The following is an 18,996-nucleotide window of genomic DNA, read 5'->3' as shown; positions in this document are numbered from 1 at the left end:
ATGCTGAAGCTAGAAAAAAAGAGAAACTTTAAGGTTTATCTGTACAGTAGGGCTTACAGCCTGTGTGTGCTTGTCCCATTCTTTCCCCTTTTGCCTTGTGAAAATAACAGTACTGTAGTCTTATTCAATAAAATGCAAGTTATATAGTATCCCATGCAATTGATTGCCTAGATATGTATCAGGGACTTTCGACCTTGAGATATATTCAAATAGGAAACAGGAATAAATAATAATTTAGCTAAATGTTTACACTCTAAAGAATTTCAGATTATCAAAGAGTATTTATTAGATGATGCTTTGGACTTGTCCAATAAGGAAAAATTCAAAATTATGTGTTTCTCTTTGGATTTTAATGAAAATTTCATACACATGTCTCCAGGTGAACAATCAATTTTGTCAAAACTGAACACTACAGTTTAAACTTCTGTAGTCATTATACCACTGGTGTTGTACTCTGCCATTCTCTCTCGTGATCTTGGGATTCATCTGTCTGCATTCTGTTTTAATAAAAATACCAACACACAATAGAATGTATGACTTGTCATAATGTAGCTGTATTTCACAGTCATCTTATTAGTGCTTACTGTGCCTTATAGAGAAGGGAAGACTTGGAGAGGTAGAAGGGCACTCTTAGTGAACTAACTGAAGCCAAAAGAATTCTTTTTATATTAACCTATGTATTGTTCCAATACTTCAAGCAATACTTTTTTGTTGCTTAAATGATACAATTCGAAATTAAGGTCTGCAAGAGTTAAAGCTCTCTTCTCTGTCACCATGATAACCTCATTATATACCTAAGCAATGCATTATGCCACTGTTGTGCTTCTGAGAAAGACTACTGATCTGGTAAGAATATCCTCAATCTTGTATTATCCATGGAAATGTAAAGCATGCATAACGTGCAGATAGAGCTAAGCCTCAGAATGAGGGATTGCAACCCTCTCACTGTTCTGCCAAGTTTAGGCAGTATAGCAGCCTGACTAAGTGCAGTCGTAAGAGCTATGTGTCCTTGGGGGAACTATCTAATTCTGTTTGCCTTAATTTTCTAATCTGTAAAGGAAGAGGATACTAGTTAGAAATTTATTTTTACCATAAAATTAGTGTGAGGAATAAATAATCTAGTAAATATGAAATATTTAAACCAATACCTATGTATAGTGAATACTCAATGAACTTTCATCATCACAAATATCTTTCTCATTATCACTGATTCCTGCATGTAGGACCATGGTTTGTACCTATTAGGAAAGCCTACATGCAGAGACAGGACACACACATGCTTAGCTAGGAATACTTGGTTGGCCTAGCTGCAGGCTTAAGCTTTATCTATATATTAATGTCAGTGTTACCCTAATCAGAGAACAAGCAGTCCACGCTTTGGATGAAATGTGCTTGATACTAAATTTAACCTTAACACAAGTTGCAAGCCCTCAATACAAGATCGGTCCATTGCTGGGCCTCTGACCTATTACTACTCACACTGGCAGCTCTCATCTAATTGCCTGAGCCCTTCATACCTATTTTCTTTCTAAACTATAAATTCTGGTAAGCACGGTCTAATCCAGATCTATTGTTCGGTTCACCATTACGTTTCCAAATAAACAGAAGACAAATGAACAAATGAATGAACACCCTTCCGTTTCCCGCCATCTGCCTTAATCCCTAGTCCTGGCTGCCAGGTGTGCTAAATGCTGACCTTATTGTCTACCTGGGCAACTTGTACTCTAATTTCAGTTATTCCTAGTCTTCCAGTCCAAATTCCCTTAATTACTTTGGTCTTCTTGCCTGATACGAAACCCTCAATAGCAATATGCAGTCAATATGCGAAGCCTACCCTCTGTTCCTTCAGGAACTATGAACACCACTCTTATGCTTCTTCCTATGTTTTGCCACTTCCCATTTTGAATTTGAATGCTAATCTTATAAGTGATTCATTATCCTTCTGCATTTTAATCTGATGCTCTTAGTTCCAATCTTGATCCTGATCAGGTTATTCACACACCACTTTACACTACATTTATCATATTTTGAGAACCACATACTAATATCAATAATAAGTGAGTGAAAGCCAGTATCAAACCCTGTCTGTGAAAAGCAGTGTTAAATGCGTCAGCAGACCACAGGCTGAACAGTTACTTTTACCTCTCACAGAGGTCTTTATCTTTGCTCCTTGATGATTATTAGAGCTCTTACAGTCTGAGCTTAGTCTCAGGTGACTCATACCTCCTTTAACCATAGTCTGGTGCTAGCAATATCCAAACCCTACTAATGTTGGTATTAGTGTAGTAGTGTTCCAAACAGCAAATATTACATGTAAAAGAGAGGCAAGCTAACAGCAAAATGCAACTTTATTTAAGCCAGTAAAACCACTGGCAGGTGCATATTGATATATTTTTTATTATATTTCTTTTATTTTCACTCTTTTCTTTTGATCTCTTGAACAAACAAAGATTTAAAAAGAGGTAAACTTTAAACATATAAAAAGTATAATGCAAAACTTAATTAGTAATTATGAATTGGAAACAATATTAACCAGTTATCAGAAACACAATACCTGCTCTCAAGAATGATAGTTTTTATGGTTTTATTGCTGAGATTAGTAATTAGATACAAAATCAACTGGATAGAAATTATTAGCCTAATATTTTGCACCCAAGCATCAATAAAGGATGACGGTGACTGTTTCAGGAATCTGCAGCATGGTGGCCCACCATAGGATAAGGAAGACTTGACAATAGAGAGAGAACTTTAGCTGTAAACCTAAAAGCTGGCATTGAAGGAGGAAGGAATAAAAGGGCTTTGGGAAAGAAATGAAGTTGGTAGCCATTTGGAAAAAATAAGGAAGCAGAGAGAGTAGAGAAAAATTTCAGCAAGGTGGAACGAAGTAGGTGTGTACTGGAAGTGGTGAAATCACAAATGAAATCCACATTGGTGAATATTAGGATACAAACTTGGAAAGTCAGATGGACTCCAGCATTTACTCTTTGTGGGTGATGAGAACAAAGACTGTTATACAGTTAGAATGCAATAAGCATTTGCTGAATAATTTGAAACATTTTACAGAGGTAAACAAAAATAATGACAGCAATGTTTTAGGAGTTAACTATAATCTACAAAGTATATTGAGAGGTTTGAGACCAGTTAGAGGTCCTGCCTGAGAAGCAGCTCTAGTAATTTAGATACAAAACAATAGAAAATCTAGTAAGTTCTAACTAAGGAAATTTCTAAAGGGGTATTTCAAGGAGCATTAACAAGCTGGGCGTGGTGGTGCACGCCTATAATCCCAGCACTTGAGAGGCTGAGGCAGAAGGATTGTTGTGAGTTCAAGACCAGTCTGGGCTACAAAGTGAGCTCAAGGCCCGCCTGAACTGCATAGCGAGACCCTGTCTCAAACACACACACACACACACACAAAAAAAAAAAAAAAAAAAAAAATTTAACAGCACTTTCCATGTCTCTTCCCTACCAGGCCTAATCCTAGTCTATCTAGAAATTAACTGTAAAAAACTTCGTAAATGCCTGATCCTCTTTTGATGAGATTTTAATGAAATCTCTTGCTTTGTATGGGGCAGGGCTAGGTTGAGGGGTGAGCTCTCAGGCTCACTCATCCCCCAGGGAATTGTATTACTTTATGTTCTTAAGCAGCTCTGAGTTTGACAGCTTTGAGCAGAAACTCAGAGGACACACAGGCTTTTCTAGGTTTCTGGTTATGAGTTCCTGATAATGCAAGACTCTGTGAGAGATTTTGCACACCATAGAGTACTGCTCTGCACAGGGATTTGGGAGGAGCATTCATTTCAGGTTCTTAAATATACTCTCAGTATAGGTCAGATGCCCGAAATATCAAGAGAATCTTCCATTTTCTCCTTTCTTCAGTTCGATCAGATCAGCTCTGAAAGGAAACAAGACCATACCAAATTTTGTCATTACCCTGAGACATTCCCAGAGATCTCAAGAGTACTCTGCGATTTCATGAGAAACAGTGCTTATTAAATTGCTTTTGCTATATGCCTAGTTCACCCATCTTTACTTTCATGCATCCAGTTGACCTTTCTTGGATAGTTCTGACATTTTTGGGAGACTAAAAATTTGACCAATATATGACATCTTTATTTAATTTTCTATTAACCAAGTTATATGTAAACTTTGCTTTGTTCCTCCTTTAAGGAAAGTAACCTCTTGTAGGGTTGAGTGAGTGCCTTCCACTAGGTCCTTTTAGGCAGGACCCCGACTTAGTTCTGTGTTTAGCTTCTGGGCTCAACATATGTGTGCCACGTTAGATCACATACACATTTGTAGACTGTTCTGATGTCATGGATTTTAAACATGGGCAGACCTCTACGACTTCTGCATCGGAAGTTCTGTTTTTATAATGTGGAAGGTGCCTCCTAGATGCCAAGCTCTGCTGCCTCCCCAGTCAGTCAATCTCAGATACATATTAGATCTAATTTTGCCATCGGTGGGGATAGAGAATGTGAAATTGCCACCTTTGCTTGTCAAACCTATGTGTCTGCACAGTGCAGAGTAGCACCACTTACAGGATGAATATTTGGAAAATCAAGCGGGGCTGTGTGAGTAGTAGACCTATCAGCATACACTGGAATGACAGGATTCTGCCCACAAACTGGGATTAAAACCTGCATGTTGATGCTCTTTTTCACCCATTTGTGAGTAATGGGTCTTACCCCATTAGTGGGGTGCATGTGTTAAACCAGTGGGAGCTGTTATGCATTCTCTGTAGGTCTGTATGAGAGAGCTGTAGATACATATAAATATGTACTTGTTGACAGATCTCCATATTTATCTGCCTGTCAGTAGGAGCAGACATGGCACCGCTCTTTGACGGGCACGAACTGCAGGTCAGTGCTATGCTTTTGCTGCTGCTGGTGTTGCTGGTGCTGCTGCTGTTGCTATGACTGTGGTGGCTGTGGCTTTATCATTTGACTCCTTGAGGAGGCTCAGGGAAGCTTCTTTCTTATTCCTACCTAACCCAAGATACTAGTGCTAGCCTCTGATATAATTAAAGACACCTATCATATGTTGACTTCTAATGTTCTTGTGGCCAACAGAGGTAGACGGTCCAAAGGATGCTTACCTACCATAACTTACATTCTGTATTCTTTCACTTGTGCCTCAAAAGTCCACATATCTTTGCTATCTCCTGACACTCTCTGTTATGCTGTTTTGATGCTGTCCTTTAAACGTATTTCCTGCTGCAGGCTGTACCCCTCACCGTGTCTTAGCCGCTGCCCCACTCAGGAGACAAATTCTTTCCCAGTAGGAAAAATTATTATGCTTAAAGCTTCTAAGGAAAATAGTCTACTACACTAGATGCTTATTTTAGCAGCACTCATTCTCCTACAGCTGTACACATCATTGACCTTCATAATCTTACTCTATAATATTCCTTATGAGAAAAAGGATTTTTTGCCCCAAATTTAAGATCACTTTTGTGGTAAACTGAATTTAAGATTACATCTAGCAAAGCAAGACAGGCAAACAGACTTGTGTTTTAAATCTAGGCCCAACTGCTGGGTTAATTTGATAATGTAAATTAATTGTGCAATTCTTAATGTAACTACAATACAACCACAGTTAACAGATTTTTAATAGTCATTGTCCTTCCCTCTCCTGCTTAAGAGGATGTAGACAATTTTTTCCCAAAATTCAATTTTTCTTAAGAGTGTGGAATTATTGCAAAAGAAGCAACAGAAATATTTTTGTTTCTTGGTTAGTTGGCTTGATATCTGTTTAATAGAAGGCCAACTAAAAGGCACCCACAAGTGAGCTCATCGTAATATTTCTCACTGTGTCTTTCTAAAACATAAGTGAAAGAGTGGAAGAGTTTTTTCTCAGACTGAATCGGTAAAGAAACTGACTGAATCAGAGAGATGAGATGATTTGAAAGGGCTTATTTCTAGCTCTGAAAAAGGTATGATAGAGATGTTTCTCTAAGAAGAAACACTGGGCTCAAATGTGGAGATCCATTTGCCTAGTTTTGTTTTGTTTTGTTTTGTTTTGTTTTTCCCCCAAGGTTGCTTTGTTGTTGCTCTTGTTGTTGTTGTTGTTAATATTAATATCCTTGGGATGAAAAAAGGCAGACTAATTTTTCTGAAATCAGTTCCAGCAGGGTAGAAATTAGTAATCTAATCAGACATACAGACACAATGAAATAAAAGTGGAAAAAGAAACTAGGCAATTAAAGACTATTGACCAAGCAGTGAATATAAAGTTATTTTAAAGGAGCATATGAGTTTATGGTTTGTGATCAGAGTTTGCACCTGCTTAAGAGGAACAACAGAAATGTAGGAATGGGTGATTCATTAGAACTGAAGAACGTTTAACTTGATGTGGCCAAGGTCTCTCTAGGACAGTGTTTCCTAAACATCCTTGATCCTGAGATCATCAGGGTCACTTGTGAAATATGTGCATTCTTAAGCCTAACCCAGATCTAGAAATTTCTGTGGAGGGGACTTGGCATTTGGATCTGAAATCTAATAGATTATTATGATTAGGGAAGTTTGGAAAGTAAGTGCTCCAAGAGATGTTTTTCAGAATACCTAGAGGACATATGATGTATTACTTTATTCCATATAAAAGTTATCCTTCTGAAACAATTTTCCCTAGTCCCTTCCCAGGAATTTCAAGGTATTTCAAATGAAGCAATATTCTTTTTCTAGGCCAGAATTATTGTTGCTTTCTAAAAATATCTCACATATCTCCTTATTGCTCCATCGTGGTGACCTTAAGACTTTGTATTCCTTTCCCTATCACTTGTTGCCCCTGTCTAATGAATGGTCATCACATAAAATAAGAGGCCACAGATGAAGAATTTGGAGCTTAAGTTCTAGGTCTGGCTGGAACACAAAGCTGTGTGTCTATACTTCCATGTAACTTTTATCACTTCAGTTTTTACGTTTGAACAGTGATGAGATTGTACATAATGCTATTTGTAAATCACACCAGATGTACATTTGTACAAATATTAAATATTTCCCACAACCTTATTGGCAGACCATGAGCATGCATGGTGAGTTCTTGCTTGAGGGGACATATATCCAGGCTCACATACCCATAAGTACTCCTCTTATTTACAGACTGTTCCCTATTTCTAAAATCAATTTGAGTCACAATTTAATCTAACATAAAATTCATTTCCTGCGTCATACAGTTAGAAGTGTCTTTCAGGGCAGTTATTGACATGAGTTTGTCAATTGCATATGACAAGAAAAAGTTTATCATAGTGGATACCGGTTTTTTAAGAGGAGGAGAATCATTGAATGAACAAACAAGCTTGTGCCTGTACTAGGTACTAACAGTTTCATGTCCATGGAAGTATGGAAGATTATACTCTTCAGCTAAATACTGGGGAAGTTGTGGTGAAAATAATTTTTAATGCATAAAAATGCTCATGGCTGTAGGGTTGCTGTAAAGCTGTTAGAAACCATTGGGCTAGGGAGATAGATAGATAGATAGATAGATAGATAGATAGATAGATAGATAGATAGATAGACAGACAGATAGAGAACTGCTTCAGAAGTTCAAAGATGAAGACAGAAGTATAGTGGTGGAGTTTATATTTTCTAAACTCCCTTGTTAGCTCAGCATGACAGTGTAAATACACATACTACTGTGGCCTATGCACTCATTCACACTTCAGGGAATCCTGTGGTTTCCTTTTCTCCCTCCATTTTAGCAGTGGGCAGCCTGTAACCTTTTGATCAAGCTGACTTTGTATGTTACATGACTGAACTCAACTATACCAAACATCCTTGAGGAAGTTGACATTTGTGTACTTTGAAAGAAAAAAAAGGAAAGTGAATCCCAACTGCTTCCTCCTGCCCTTTTGATTAAGAGACCGGTAAGTCAGCAGGAGAGGTGCTGCTTTTAACAAGCAGGGGTGTGCAGCAGCTGATTGGTATCTTTCTTTGAAAAAAAGTAGAAAAGATTGATGTTAAACAACACTAATCAGAGCTGATTACAGGGACTGAATGAATTCATTGATGGGAAAGAACTATGGTTCCATAGACAACAAAAGAGATTAGATAATAGGCAGGGGAATAGTACTTGGAATACTTCTGCTCATCTCTGACAGCCAGGAATCAGTGCCCCAGCTTCTTCGCCATCCCTTGAAATAGACATGTGTGTACAGTAAGCAAGGTTCTCTGCTGGCGACATTCTTCTCACTGCACTCTGCCCAGTGGGCTGTTTTTCTCTTCATTCAGGCCTAAGTCTGCCCTGATCACCTGAACTGCTATTTCCATCACATCCTGAGTGGGCCTGAAACCTCACCTCTTCCATTCCCAAACATTCCTGTGCTCTAGCTGGAGCCAACTGCAGTTTTTGGACTGGTCCCATATATGAACTTTTTTTTTCTGCTATTATCTCTACCTCTCTTTTATCTATTTTTAATCCCCCTTAACCTTTCTCTGGTCTACTTCCTCAAGTTTCAGCTAAAGCACCATATCCTCAAAACTTGTTATTGAGCCTTCTCATTAAAAATCAGGTTCCCACATTTTTGTTCTCCCACAGTTATTTACACTTAAACTCAATTATGACAGCTCCTCACCCTTAAGTGTAGGTAGCTGGTTATTTACTTTCCCTCCTCGAAACTAGATTGAAATATTTGAGGGCAGAGACTGTCTTTTATCTCTGTATCTCTAGTGCTAGCAAAATAAACAGGACATATTCAATATTTAATATAAATGAATGAATGGATGGATACTCCTTACATACTTAAAATAATTTTTCAAAATCATTGCCTGAAGTAGAAAAACATAACCTAGAGGAAGAAATTCTTCCACAGAATCAATAACTCACTGGCTACCTGTTCACGAAGACAGTCATAAGACAAAGTAAATAAGAAATCAAATTTAGGAGCTTTTTTTGTGTGTGACTTTTAGGTTGTTCCAGATAGCATTCTGACTATAAAATGAGAAAGTCTTTGGGTAAATAGCTTATTGGACTGATGCTACAGATTTTGACCAGTAGATGAGTGTGTGGTTTATTGTACAAAAATTGGTCTGCTGCTATATTATTATCAGTATTAGCCTGGTGTCATATTCTGCCTTATGTTAATCCTAAAAATACTGAATATATCACTTGAGGTCTTTAAAATCTTGATAACTATTATCAAACTAATGAAAATATTACACTCATTATTTTAGGTATTCTCATACATTTAAACTCCTCATGAAATGTTTTTTTCTTTTGTAGCAACAAGTGAACATCTAGGTCTTCTCCATTCAACATAAGAAAGGTAGAACATAGAAGAAATCACCCTAAGCTTTTCAAGAAGATTCATTCCTAGTACACTTATTTACAGTTAAAACAATTAGATGTCATTTTACTGGCAACTCCAGTGTATTTAAAAAGGATAGCTGCATAACATCATAAGAATGGTACAAAGCTAGAGAAGGACCCTGTTGCATCATGGTCTAGGGATGTCAAATCCCATGTTACCACATTTTCCCTGATGGTGGTTCCATGGTGGTTCCATTATATATATATTCCCTCACCTCTAACATAAAAGTTAGTCCAAGTTTTATAAACCTTTCTTAATCTTGAATTCTTTGATACAATTTCAGTGTTTCTTAATTTTCAGTGTGTTTATCAATTTTGCATTCTCCAGTATTTCTTAAAGATACTTTTATATCAGTTAATCTTTGTTCCAGTTATACAGCATTCTATTATGTAAATATATCCAGGCTTATTCTATAATCCTTACTCTTAAACAATTCTTGTCACTTCAAACAATACCCTAGTGAACAACCTTGAACAAATAATCTCACAATTATGCAGGCTGATCTTCAGGATTAATTCTCAGATTTAAAGTTATTCATCAAAGGGATACATGCTTCTTAAACTTTGAGAAATTGATCTTAACAGGGATTGGATTACTTATTCTTACCATAAAGTAATATAAGAAAGTACCATTTTCCCTAGCCTAAACAAAATAGTGTTTTCTTTAGATCTGAAACTTTTAATAATTGTATAAGTAAAAGATAGCATCTTGGTATAGTTTTAATTTGCAGTTTGCTTATTATTAGTGGTGTTAAGCATCTTTCATATGTTTAATGGTATTATTTTTTATTTATCTGTTTATCTCTTTGACTTTTATTTCTATAGGGTTGTAGATATTTTTTCTATTTATTTCTTCCTACTTATAAGATGACAGTCACTTTATCTATAAGAGATTGCAAAAATTTTCCCGTTTTGTCTTTTTAATTACTGTATAGCTTATGGAATTTTTCACCACATAGAAGTATCTTTTTCATGTAACCTGATTTACCAATATTCTGTATGGCTTCCAGGTATTGAGTCACAGATAGACTTCTAGTCCTTTCCCATGACAAGATTATAAAATAATTCACCAATTTTTTCTTTTAGCATTTTTATACTTTAACTTTTCATAGTGCCCATGATCTGCTGCATATTTTTAATCCACAAGATATTTTCAGGTTTTAAAAGGACCTGAGGAGAAGAAGCCATACTTTTAGAGCTTGATGGATGAGCTGTGACTGACTTAATATTTGCAAAATACATTAAATCTCTGCTGGTAGGATACAATACAATTACTATGGAAGAGAATGATCTCCATTTAAAAATTAAAATTAACAAGCATATTCAGCCTTTGGAGGTGTTCATCTTTTTCTTTCTGTGTTACTCTTTGATAATTCATTTGCTTATTTGTTTGTTTCTGTGAGACCATGGGCTAATAGAAAAGGCATAAGTGAATGACTTTACAGTATCTATTATTTCACATTCTACTACTATACACACTTCAGCACTAAAAATTCTGTGGTAGTACAATACAAACTATATCAGATAGAACATAGCCCTTGAAACCAGAGGCCCTGAATTCATTTGCATTACTGCAGAGCATCTTTCTCTGCCATGATTTCCATCTGTACAAAATGGAGGGGATGGGATTGTTATTTTGGTAACAGTAATAAAAATAGATACATTTTTTTAAAATGCTTTGAGCACCATTGAAAATTAGTTCATGAAGTAATTAGCTGATGATATTTTCAAATTACCTAGTAATGAATTTTTGGAGAGACCTTTATGCAGAAAGCTTTCTTCCACATCCCAGTTAATATTTGCTTACCCTTCTGTATATTTTGCCTTCATCTTCAAAAGCAGTGTTTCAACAAGTACAGTATCTGTTCTAGATGCTAAGGATACAACAGGAAGCAAAACAAACATGCAGAAATCATTGTTTTCAAAGAGCTAACATTTGGGAGGGAGATGCTAAAAACAAATGCATACCGAAAACAGTATAGCAGAAGTCAATACACGCGGAAGAGACAAGAGGTCACGAGAGAGAAAGTATAGGGAAGCACTACCTCTGTGATGACTAGAACCAGAGAATCCCAAACATTTACCGGTAAACCTGAAAGGATGTGTAAGCAGGTCTCAGAATTTGACAGTCACTAAAATGACTTTCTGTGGCAGAGGGAGAACTAGAGAGGCAAGTAACCAGTCATGTATGAAGAGGTCGGCCCTAGGCAAGTCAAATGGCAGCTTTTGTGAAACTCTTCTGTAGCCATCTCACGCGTGCTCGGGATACCTCTCATCTCAGCCATCCTCACTGTCTGCCTTCAGGCAGTGCTGTAGAATTTACTATTGCGAAGGAAAGACCAATGTAGATGTGATTGGGAGCCGGCAAGTTTCTTTTCCAAATCATGTGATACGATTAACTTCAGTAGGTGACTCATGATAACCTCAGCTGGTGTAGGAATCTTTAGCTATGAGGACTTTCTCTTCCGCAGTAATGTAACCTAATCCCTCCAGAGCCTAAAGAATGAAAGGTTCTTAAGAATTATACTACAGTCTATTGAAATTACGAAAGCTGGAGAGTTGTTGACTCTACATCTTCAGACCTAGATCACTAACATAATGATATCCTTTGGTTGATGCTCATGTTCCCCTGTGAACTAACCTTACTTTACCTTCTCAATTTTTTTCTCACTACTGTCTTTCACAAGCCAAATTATTTGCTTTGCCTAATTCATGCTAATGAATCCGCTAATTTTGGTCCATGCTGCTTATCCTGCCTGAAATGATTTATCCTTATTCTTTATACCTTGAAATCACAAGTATGTACTTTAAAGTATCCTGCCTCTGCAGTCTCCTTTTTTTAGCCATTTTGTGAGACCCTGATATGTATTCATTTTATCCACTTATTTATCTATCTTGCTATTTACCTATCACTACTTAGCTATCAATCATCTAACCTTTCTTCCTTGGGATACTTGATATTTATTATGGAATGAATGAATGAATGGGTTTTTTTCTTTAGAAATAAGAAAAATATAAGGTGGAGAATAGAGATAGAAATAAGAATACAAAAAAGGTAAAATGAATGCAGCTTGAATAGATCCTACAGTCTGTTTATGGCAGAGTATTAAATACAATATAAATGCACCTGTATGAACTTTTGTAGAACCAGAGAGGCCGTCTGCTGGCTCCCCAGGCTGCTAGCATATGCAAGATAATCTGGAGCAAGAGCTCCTTTGGCAATCTATGAAGAGTACTTCTGGACTGATAGGCCTAAGCTGGCTCATCTGGGTGTAGGACGTTGCTGACCTCTCTTACTTGATACTGGTTCACATGCTGAGGTTGGATCTTGTGTCCTACTTGAGTTCTAAAGATAAGGATGAATACAGTTAATAAGGCTTTTGTGTCCTTGATTAGTTGCATTTGGTGTTTTGAAACATCACTGCCTTCCCCAGGATCTGGATAGCAGATGATTTATTTTTAAAATTCCATTCTTTCTAAATATTTTCCACAAGTAAAAGAATGTTCTGAGAGAAGACATTAAAGCATTCACTTAAGTAAAAGTCCTGGTACCTCAAGAAAAGGCAAGCCCCAAAGTGCAGCCTCCTGTTGGCGCGGAGGACAGCGTGGGAGTGTGTAGCTTGACCTGAGCCAGTAACACGACATGCTTATATCTGATGAGACCAGAGGAAGAAAATAGCTTTTCAGCCCAAGTCAGGTTTGGTTATGAGTAGAAGGTGAAGTCAGTACTATTTAAGGTTTCATTTTATTTATAGGCCTCACTACTAAGTGTAGGGTTTCCAAGAAAGTAGAAGACATAGCTCCGGACCAGAAGCTCTTCTATGTAATGAATATGATGAAACTAGTACAAGCAATTTAATGCATATGACTGAAACTTCTAACCAAACATTCAAAGTACAGAGAACACCAATTAATATGCCTCACTGGGACTCTCACATGAAAGAAATTTTCCATTATATATGATGTCTGAGATAGGGCCTTCAGACGAAGTATTGCTGTTGCCTAAACATTTCATTAGAACTTATAACAAGACAAAAGGAAAAGAAGGAAATCATCTGTAAAAATTGCTGGGGTAGAATCAGGAATTTCCAGACCAAAGAGACTAAGAGGGAGATAGGATCTAACACTGCTGCCCACTCACAGACTGCTGTCAGGAAGGCTACCGTAGGCCCACCCTTCCCCTGCACCCCTGCCTTGCATCAAGTGTTCATCTCAATCTGTTAGGAATCTTTTTCTGTTATTTTATAATGTAATTGCTCTGTGATTTGATAATAGAAGTTAAGCCTATACATTTTCATAATCACCTTCTCCAGAACACATCCATTATGCAAAGGAGGGAAACTTGTAGAGCAATAATGATAATGCTTTATTTTAGATGTACTAAGTGCTTTCATCATATTATCTCATTTGGTCTTCACAGTAAACCTTTGGGTAGGTGCCGTCTGTTCTAGGTGAGGGAAGTGGAGAATGGAGTCCTATCATTTGATTCGAAATCCTCTATGCTTCAGGTCTCTCTCTCTCTCTCTCTCTCTCTCTCTCTCTCTCTCTCTCTCTCATACACACACACACACACACACACACACACACACACATGTGCACACACACACAGTAAGAGAAAGAACAGAAAGGATTGGGTATGGTTGAGACCTCTGAGTAGAGAGTCATTAGATCTAATCTGGAAAATGATTTTAAGGAAGCTTTGGCATCAGCCCGATAGAGATTTGCATCTTCATAGCTTTTTAATAGATCTGTGACATTGGGCAAGTTTTGTTTTTTGTTTTTTTTTTTTTTTTCATTTTAAGCCTACATTTTTTCATCTATAAAATGGAAACAGTATCAACAACAACAATAATGTAGGTACTTTGGAAATAAATGAATATACTATGAGTAAACGACCCAATCCATAGAAAGCAGTTAAGAGTTAGCCATAAAATTTTCCTATTTTGTCTTTTGATGACCAGCAACAACAACAGTGAAAACAATTTTAAATTTCTTGAAAGGAGAAAGAGTTACTTAAAAATTAAACAGTAGCATCTCATGTTTTTCATGAAATAGGTTTATATCCTTTTTCAAAAAATGATCCTCAACAAATAGGATTTTTAAGGTATTGTAATCATTACGTCATTTGCCTACTACATGGCACCACCTCTCTTCCTTAGGCTGTGAAGACAGGTTAAGGCAGTACCCCTTTCAGGGGAGCACCTCTGTGCTCTCAGAAGACAAAACATTTCTGAACCTTCAGAAAGTATTTCAGTGCAAACATTTTGATTGTGGGGCATTGTGAGGCCACCTGTGTCTCAAACTTCATGGCTTCCATAATTCAAACGTCTGTATATTATATGGTCACAGGAGAAAATCATTGTTTGTATGTGTAGGGGTGTGTGTGTAACACATTAGAGAAGATTGCCTCGAACCTTAATTTTACAGTATAAAAATTTTACTATATATAATGTCAGAATGGCCATAGGCAAAGTGGATAATGTCTCTTTGTGATCCTAGCTGAATTGTGGCCTCACACTGAAGCTGGCATACTTCTGCAGAGTTTTAATACAGTCACTGATTACAGTGTCTGAGATTTTACTGCAATTTCCATTTGAGTTAAAACCGATTTGTCTTCAAAATAAAAGCCCTTAAAAACAGGGAAAATAATTATTTTTCCCATGGCAGGAAATCTAAATCCTCTCATTTGATCTCCTAACATAAAAAGGAAAGGTAGTAAGAAATCACTGAAAACTTCATGCAGAAACAAAACCTTTGTTGAATATTTAGGCTATGGAACTTTATTCTCAGACTACTTGCTAATGGGAGGTACCCGTGACAAACAGCTAGATGCAAAAAAATAAAATAAAATTATACCAAAGTTTATTCTAACTCTAGCACAAAAGCCATTGAGGCTTTTGTGTAGGTATGTGCGTAGCAAAACCATTTTGCTACCGATTTTTCTGAAAACCTTCACAAAAGTACTTTTTTTTTCCCCCCACCCCCGCCCCCGGTACCGGAAATTGAACTCACGACCTTGCGCTTGCCAAGCAGGTGCTGTGCCGCTGAACCAATGTACTTTTGAAGGAAGAATTTTTTTGTGGGCTTTGCATGATTGGCCTAGTAAAATGTGGAGATTGTACAAGTCTAATACAGAAAAGCAAATGTACAAGCAAGTGATGTTCTAACCTTGAAAGTGTGGCTGCTTTTAATGACGCAGTGTATCAAGGTCAGGAAAAGGTGCCTTCAGCAGATGGAAGATCTTCCAAGTAAAAAAGCTTCGTTTACATTTAAAATATATCGAGTTACACATGATTTCTAAGGAGTAATTGGTTGTTCTAGGTATAACTATGGTTTGTTTCTATTATAATCATATATCAAGTAACTGATTTACCTCATACATTTTGCAGCAGGAGTTTTCTGTGGAAAAGCAGGAAAAGAGAAGTAGAGGAGAGCCATAGCCTGTGATAAACCCACCAGGTACCACTACTTTCAGTGGGAGTCAGGAAAGAAACTGTCAGAGGACACCTCTGAACCTTGGGGAAAAATAGATTTCATGACACCTTGACTTTCGACTTTAATATATATGGAGAAAATGATTTAGGAGACTTTCCCTGGGTTTATTTATGCCTGTGCTTCCTCACTTTGTTTTAATTTGAATTTGTAGTTAGGTAATATTTATATTCGAACCATATTTTGTTCAGAACTAGCTTGTTGAAGCTAGTTTGTAATAAGTATTCTTTTAACTTCTTTTTAATTTATTTTTTGACTTTTATTAGTACACATTTGTAGTCCATAATCATTACATTCATTGTAGGGAATTACTGTATTTACAAAGAATATTTTGACTTCTTTCCCCTTCCTTCCTTTCAGCAATATCCCCTTCTTTTTCGCCAGCATCGTATTAATTTATTAATTTTATAAGACCTTGTAAAATTAATTATTGTATATACAGATTAAAAAACATGCTAACAGGCCAAAAAAACATAAAACATGTAAGGCAGTTGTACTAAGTCAAAGTTCACTTTTAGAGACATTGTCTGAGCAGGCTGCACTGATTAAGGTTGTCCGTGTGCCAAGGAGCAGGATGCATTCAGAAGACTTGCTCTCCTAACCTTTGTCAGGAGTTCTGATCGATCGAGCCTCAGAGGTGAGACACCACATGCTTTCACGTCAGCTTTACCGAAGTGATTTTTCTTTCTTTCTTTTCCTGCCTCTTACGCTGTGTTTCTCCCTCTGTGTGTGTGTGTCTCTCTGTCTGTCTGTCTGTCTATCTCTCTGTCTCTCTCTCTCTCTCTGTTTCATAAAAATTTGTTTATCTGTGACATTTAAAGACTCTGTCTAAGAGGTGTCTGGAGCTGTGGCTGGCTGTGTACATCAATAGTTTCTAAGAATCTGGCACTCTGTCAATATTTGGGGGCCTAGATAACAACTTAAATGCAGAGCCTGCCAGCCATCCTCTCTTAGTGCCTGAGTAACAGGTCCGAGTGAGTGTGTATTAGCATGTCAGATCTTTTCGCAACTGGCAACACTTACTAGATAGTTCACAGGCATCTTACATGTGCTTTCTGCACCTTTCTGTTTGTCTGCCTTATTTATATGATGCCATTTTCACACTCTATACATAAATGAGAATCTTAAAAAAGTATTCTCACAAAAACTGATCAAATAGCCTTGTACAATCTGGATTTAGTGAGTTTTATCAACATCAGATGATAGTATATTGGCAGTACATTTTAAAAATTATATTCTAGGGGATTTTTGCTTGCTTTTTTATACTTTACTTATATGATAGTATTTGAGTCTACATTGTTGTTGCTGTTTTATGGTAGAAATACACATATATAAGGCCATTGGGACTGTCTAGGTGAGGTATCTTTAGCTTCTGTTTCAGCCTAGTGTGATCAATATTTAGATATACCCAGAAGAAATGTTAGGAGTTTGGAGAGACAAGCTTGTCTCTGAAACAAAAACTATCTTCAAACATTTCTCAGTTGTTATCTCTGTTACAGAAGTGAAATGGGTCATGTATAAATTGAATCATTACAGCAGTATTATATCAACCTTGCCAAGATAACAGTAGATTGGCCTTTCATGGTCTGTCAGGAAGACCCACAGTGGTCCAACATGTTAGTTATTGAAGTACTATTTTCTCAACCCATGTGTAGCTTGATCTTATTTTGTGATACGAATATATCAAGACAGTAAGGGAAATGAGAAATTACCAGGTACTGGTCTTATCTTGGAGATCTGTATCCAATGTAGGGCAGATGTAAAAATCTTGCCAAATTTTAGGTCATACTCAAAGCAAATAATCCCATTGTTCATATAGCCAGCAGAATATCCTGGAACTCTTAGTACCCCTAGTAAAATCACAAAATGCCTCCCTGCTTGGACCTGCCAGACCAGCAGTGACTCCTGAGTAGAATGGAGTTAAATGTTTCTGAGTTTTGATTTTTAACTCAGGTCTCTAACATCGGCGCATTTGACTTCCATGTGTGCTTCTGAAATCTGCTACATACCATAGAAGATTTTAAGGTGATTTTTGTTGGGACTGAGGAAAGAAGTTTCTAATAAACAGCATTAATGCAATTTCAATACAACAACTGAAGACTAACTCAGGACCTCTAAAGCCTTTAGTTTTACTCAGAAAGATAAATTTACATATTTATCGCCTCATAATTTTGAGTCTTGCAGGGCTTAAAGTTCATTTGACCGTATATAAATGCTGTCTCCTGATATTGTGTCATATTTACAGGTAGTCATCTTTTTAAAACCAGTTAGGCACTGACATTGGTAGCGTGAAGTTTCTTTGACAGCATTCTGATGAATCAGGCAGCACGTATGGACAAAGGATTCAGGAAGCTTCCACCTACCAGAAATCATTGGGTAATAGAAAGGCAGGCCCCAAAGTTAAACAAGGAGAAATAGGCATGGAGATCAAGAGGATGAGAAGGAAAGCAGAGGTAAACATGGATTGATAATAAAGCTTGTATGAAGGAATTTAGTATTTCTCTTTCTAATTCATGTACAGTAGAAGAAATTAACACAGAGATTATAATGACTAAACACACATGATCTACCGTTTCCATCCGTACGGAAATCTGTTACTGTGGCCTCAGATAGGAAGGAAAAAATCACACAATATGCAAAACCACAAGTTTTCTTCAAGCCTTCAATTCAAGCTACAGTAGCGAAGTTCTTCAGTGCCTTCCTTCAGTGTCTTAGAAACTGGTCTCCATTTCTGTTAACAAGACTCATGTTCTGTGGTAAGCGTTTACCGTCTTGCTCTGGATTCAGAATTTAATGGGTATATATTATATCTGCCCTTCATTTTCCACAGTGGAATGTTAGCTACTAATCCTTTCTGAGGCAAAGGAAGAAGCAGGTATGAGATGAGAATATAAAATTAGCTTGCAGAATTTATATTTAAGTGTAGAAGAAATGCTGTTTTCTTTAGATGCACTTGGGAACTATATTTGAATCTGATGGGTTGAATTTCACCATCTCTTTTCATTAACACTCTAATGATCTCTTCTCTAAAATGGGCAAAAATTGTGTTTCCTTCCTAGAAATCCTGGTAGCTTTAATTATTTCCTCTCTAGGATAGATTTTGTCTCCTGATCACAGAGTAAAATGAGGGATATGGGAACAGTGGGACATAAGTGCTGAGGGTTTTCTGTCTGGTTCCACCTCAGCAAAGAAGGCACGTAT

The 18,996-nt window shown here is 37.0% G+C and overlaps 1 protein-coding gene across 11 annotated transcripts in view; it reads left to right on the top strand.

The window, feature by feature from the left end:
• Zbtb20 (zinc finger and BTB domain containing 20) overlaps positions 1-18,996 on the top strand; it is an 821,796-nt gene that overhangs the window by 550,293 nt on the left and 252,507 nt on the right. Inside the window, exon 1 of one of the 11 annotated variants that reach the window (XM_013515066.1) lies at positions 15,743-15,762. The exons of the other annotated variants lie outside the window; for them this stretch is intronic. The gene's annotated coding sequence lies outside the window, so the exon portion shown is untranslated. Of the gene's footprint in view, positions 1-15,742; positions 15,763-18,996 lie in introns of those variants that run through there. 11 annotated transcript variants of the gene reach the window in all.

The sequence above is a fragment of the Chinchilla lanigera genome, unplaced genomic scaffold, assembly GCF_000276665.1.
Source record: "Chinchilla lanigera isolate Chin_1 unplaced genomic scaffold, ChiLan1.0 scaffold00026, whole genome shotgun sequence".
Taxonomy (NCBI): domain Eukaryota; kingdom Metazoa; phylum Chordata; class Mammalia; order Rodentia; family Chinchillidae; genus Chinchilla; species Chinchilla lanigera.
Note: the sequence above shows the minus strand (reverse complement) of the source record. Positions and strands in the feature narration are given on the sequence as shown.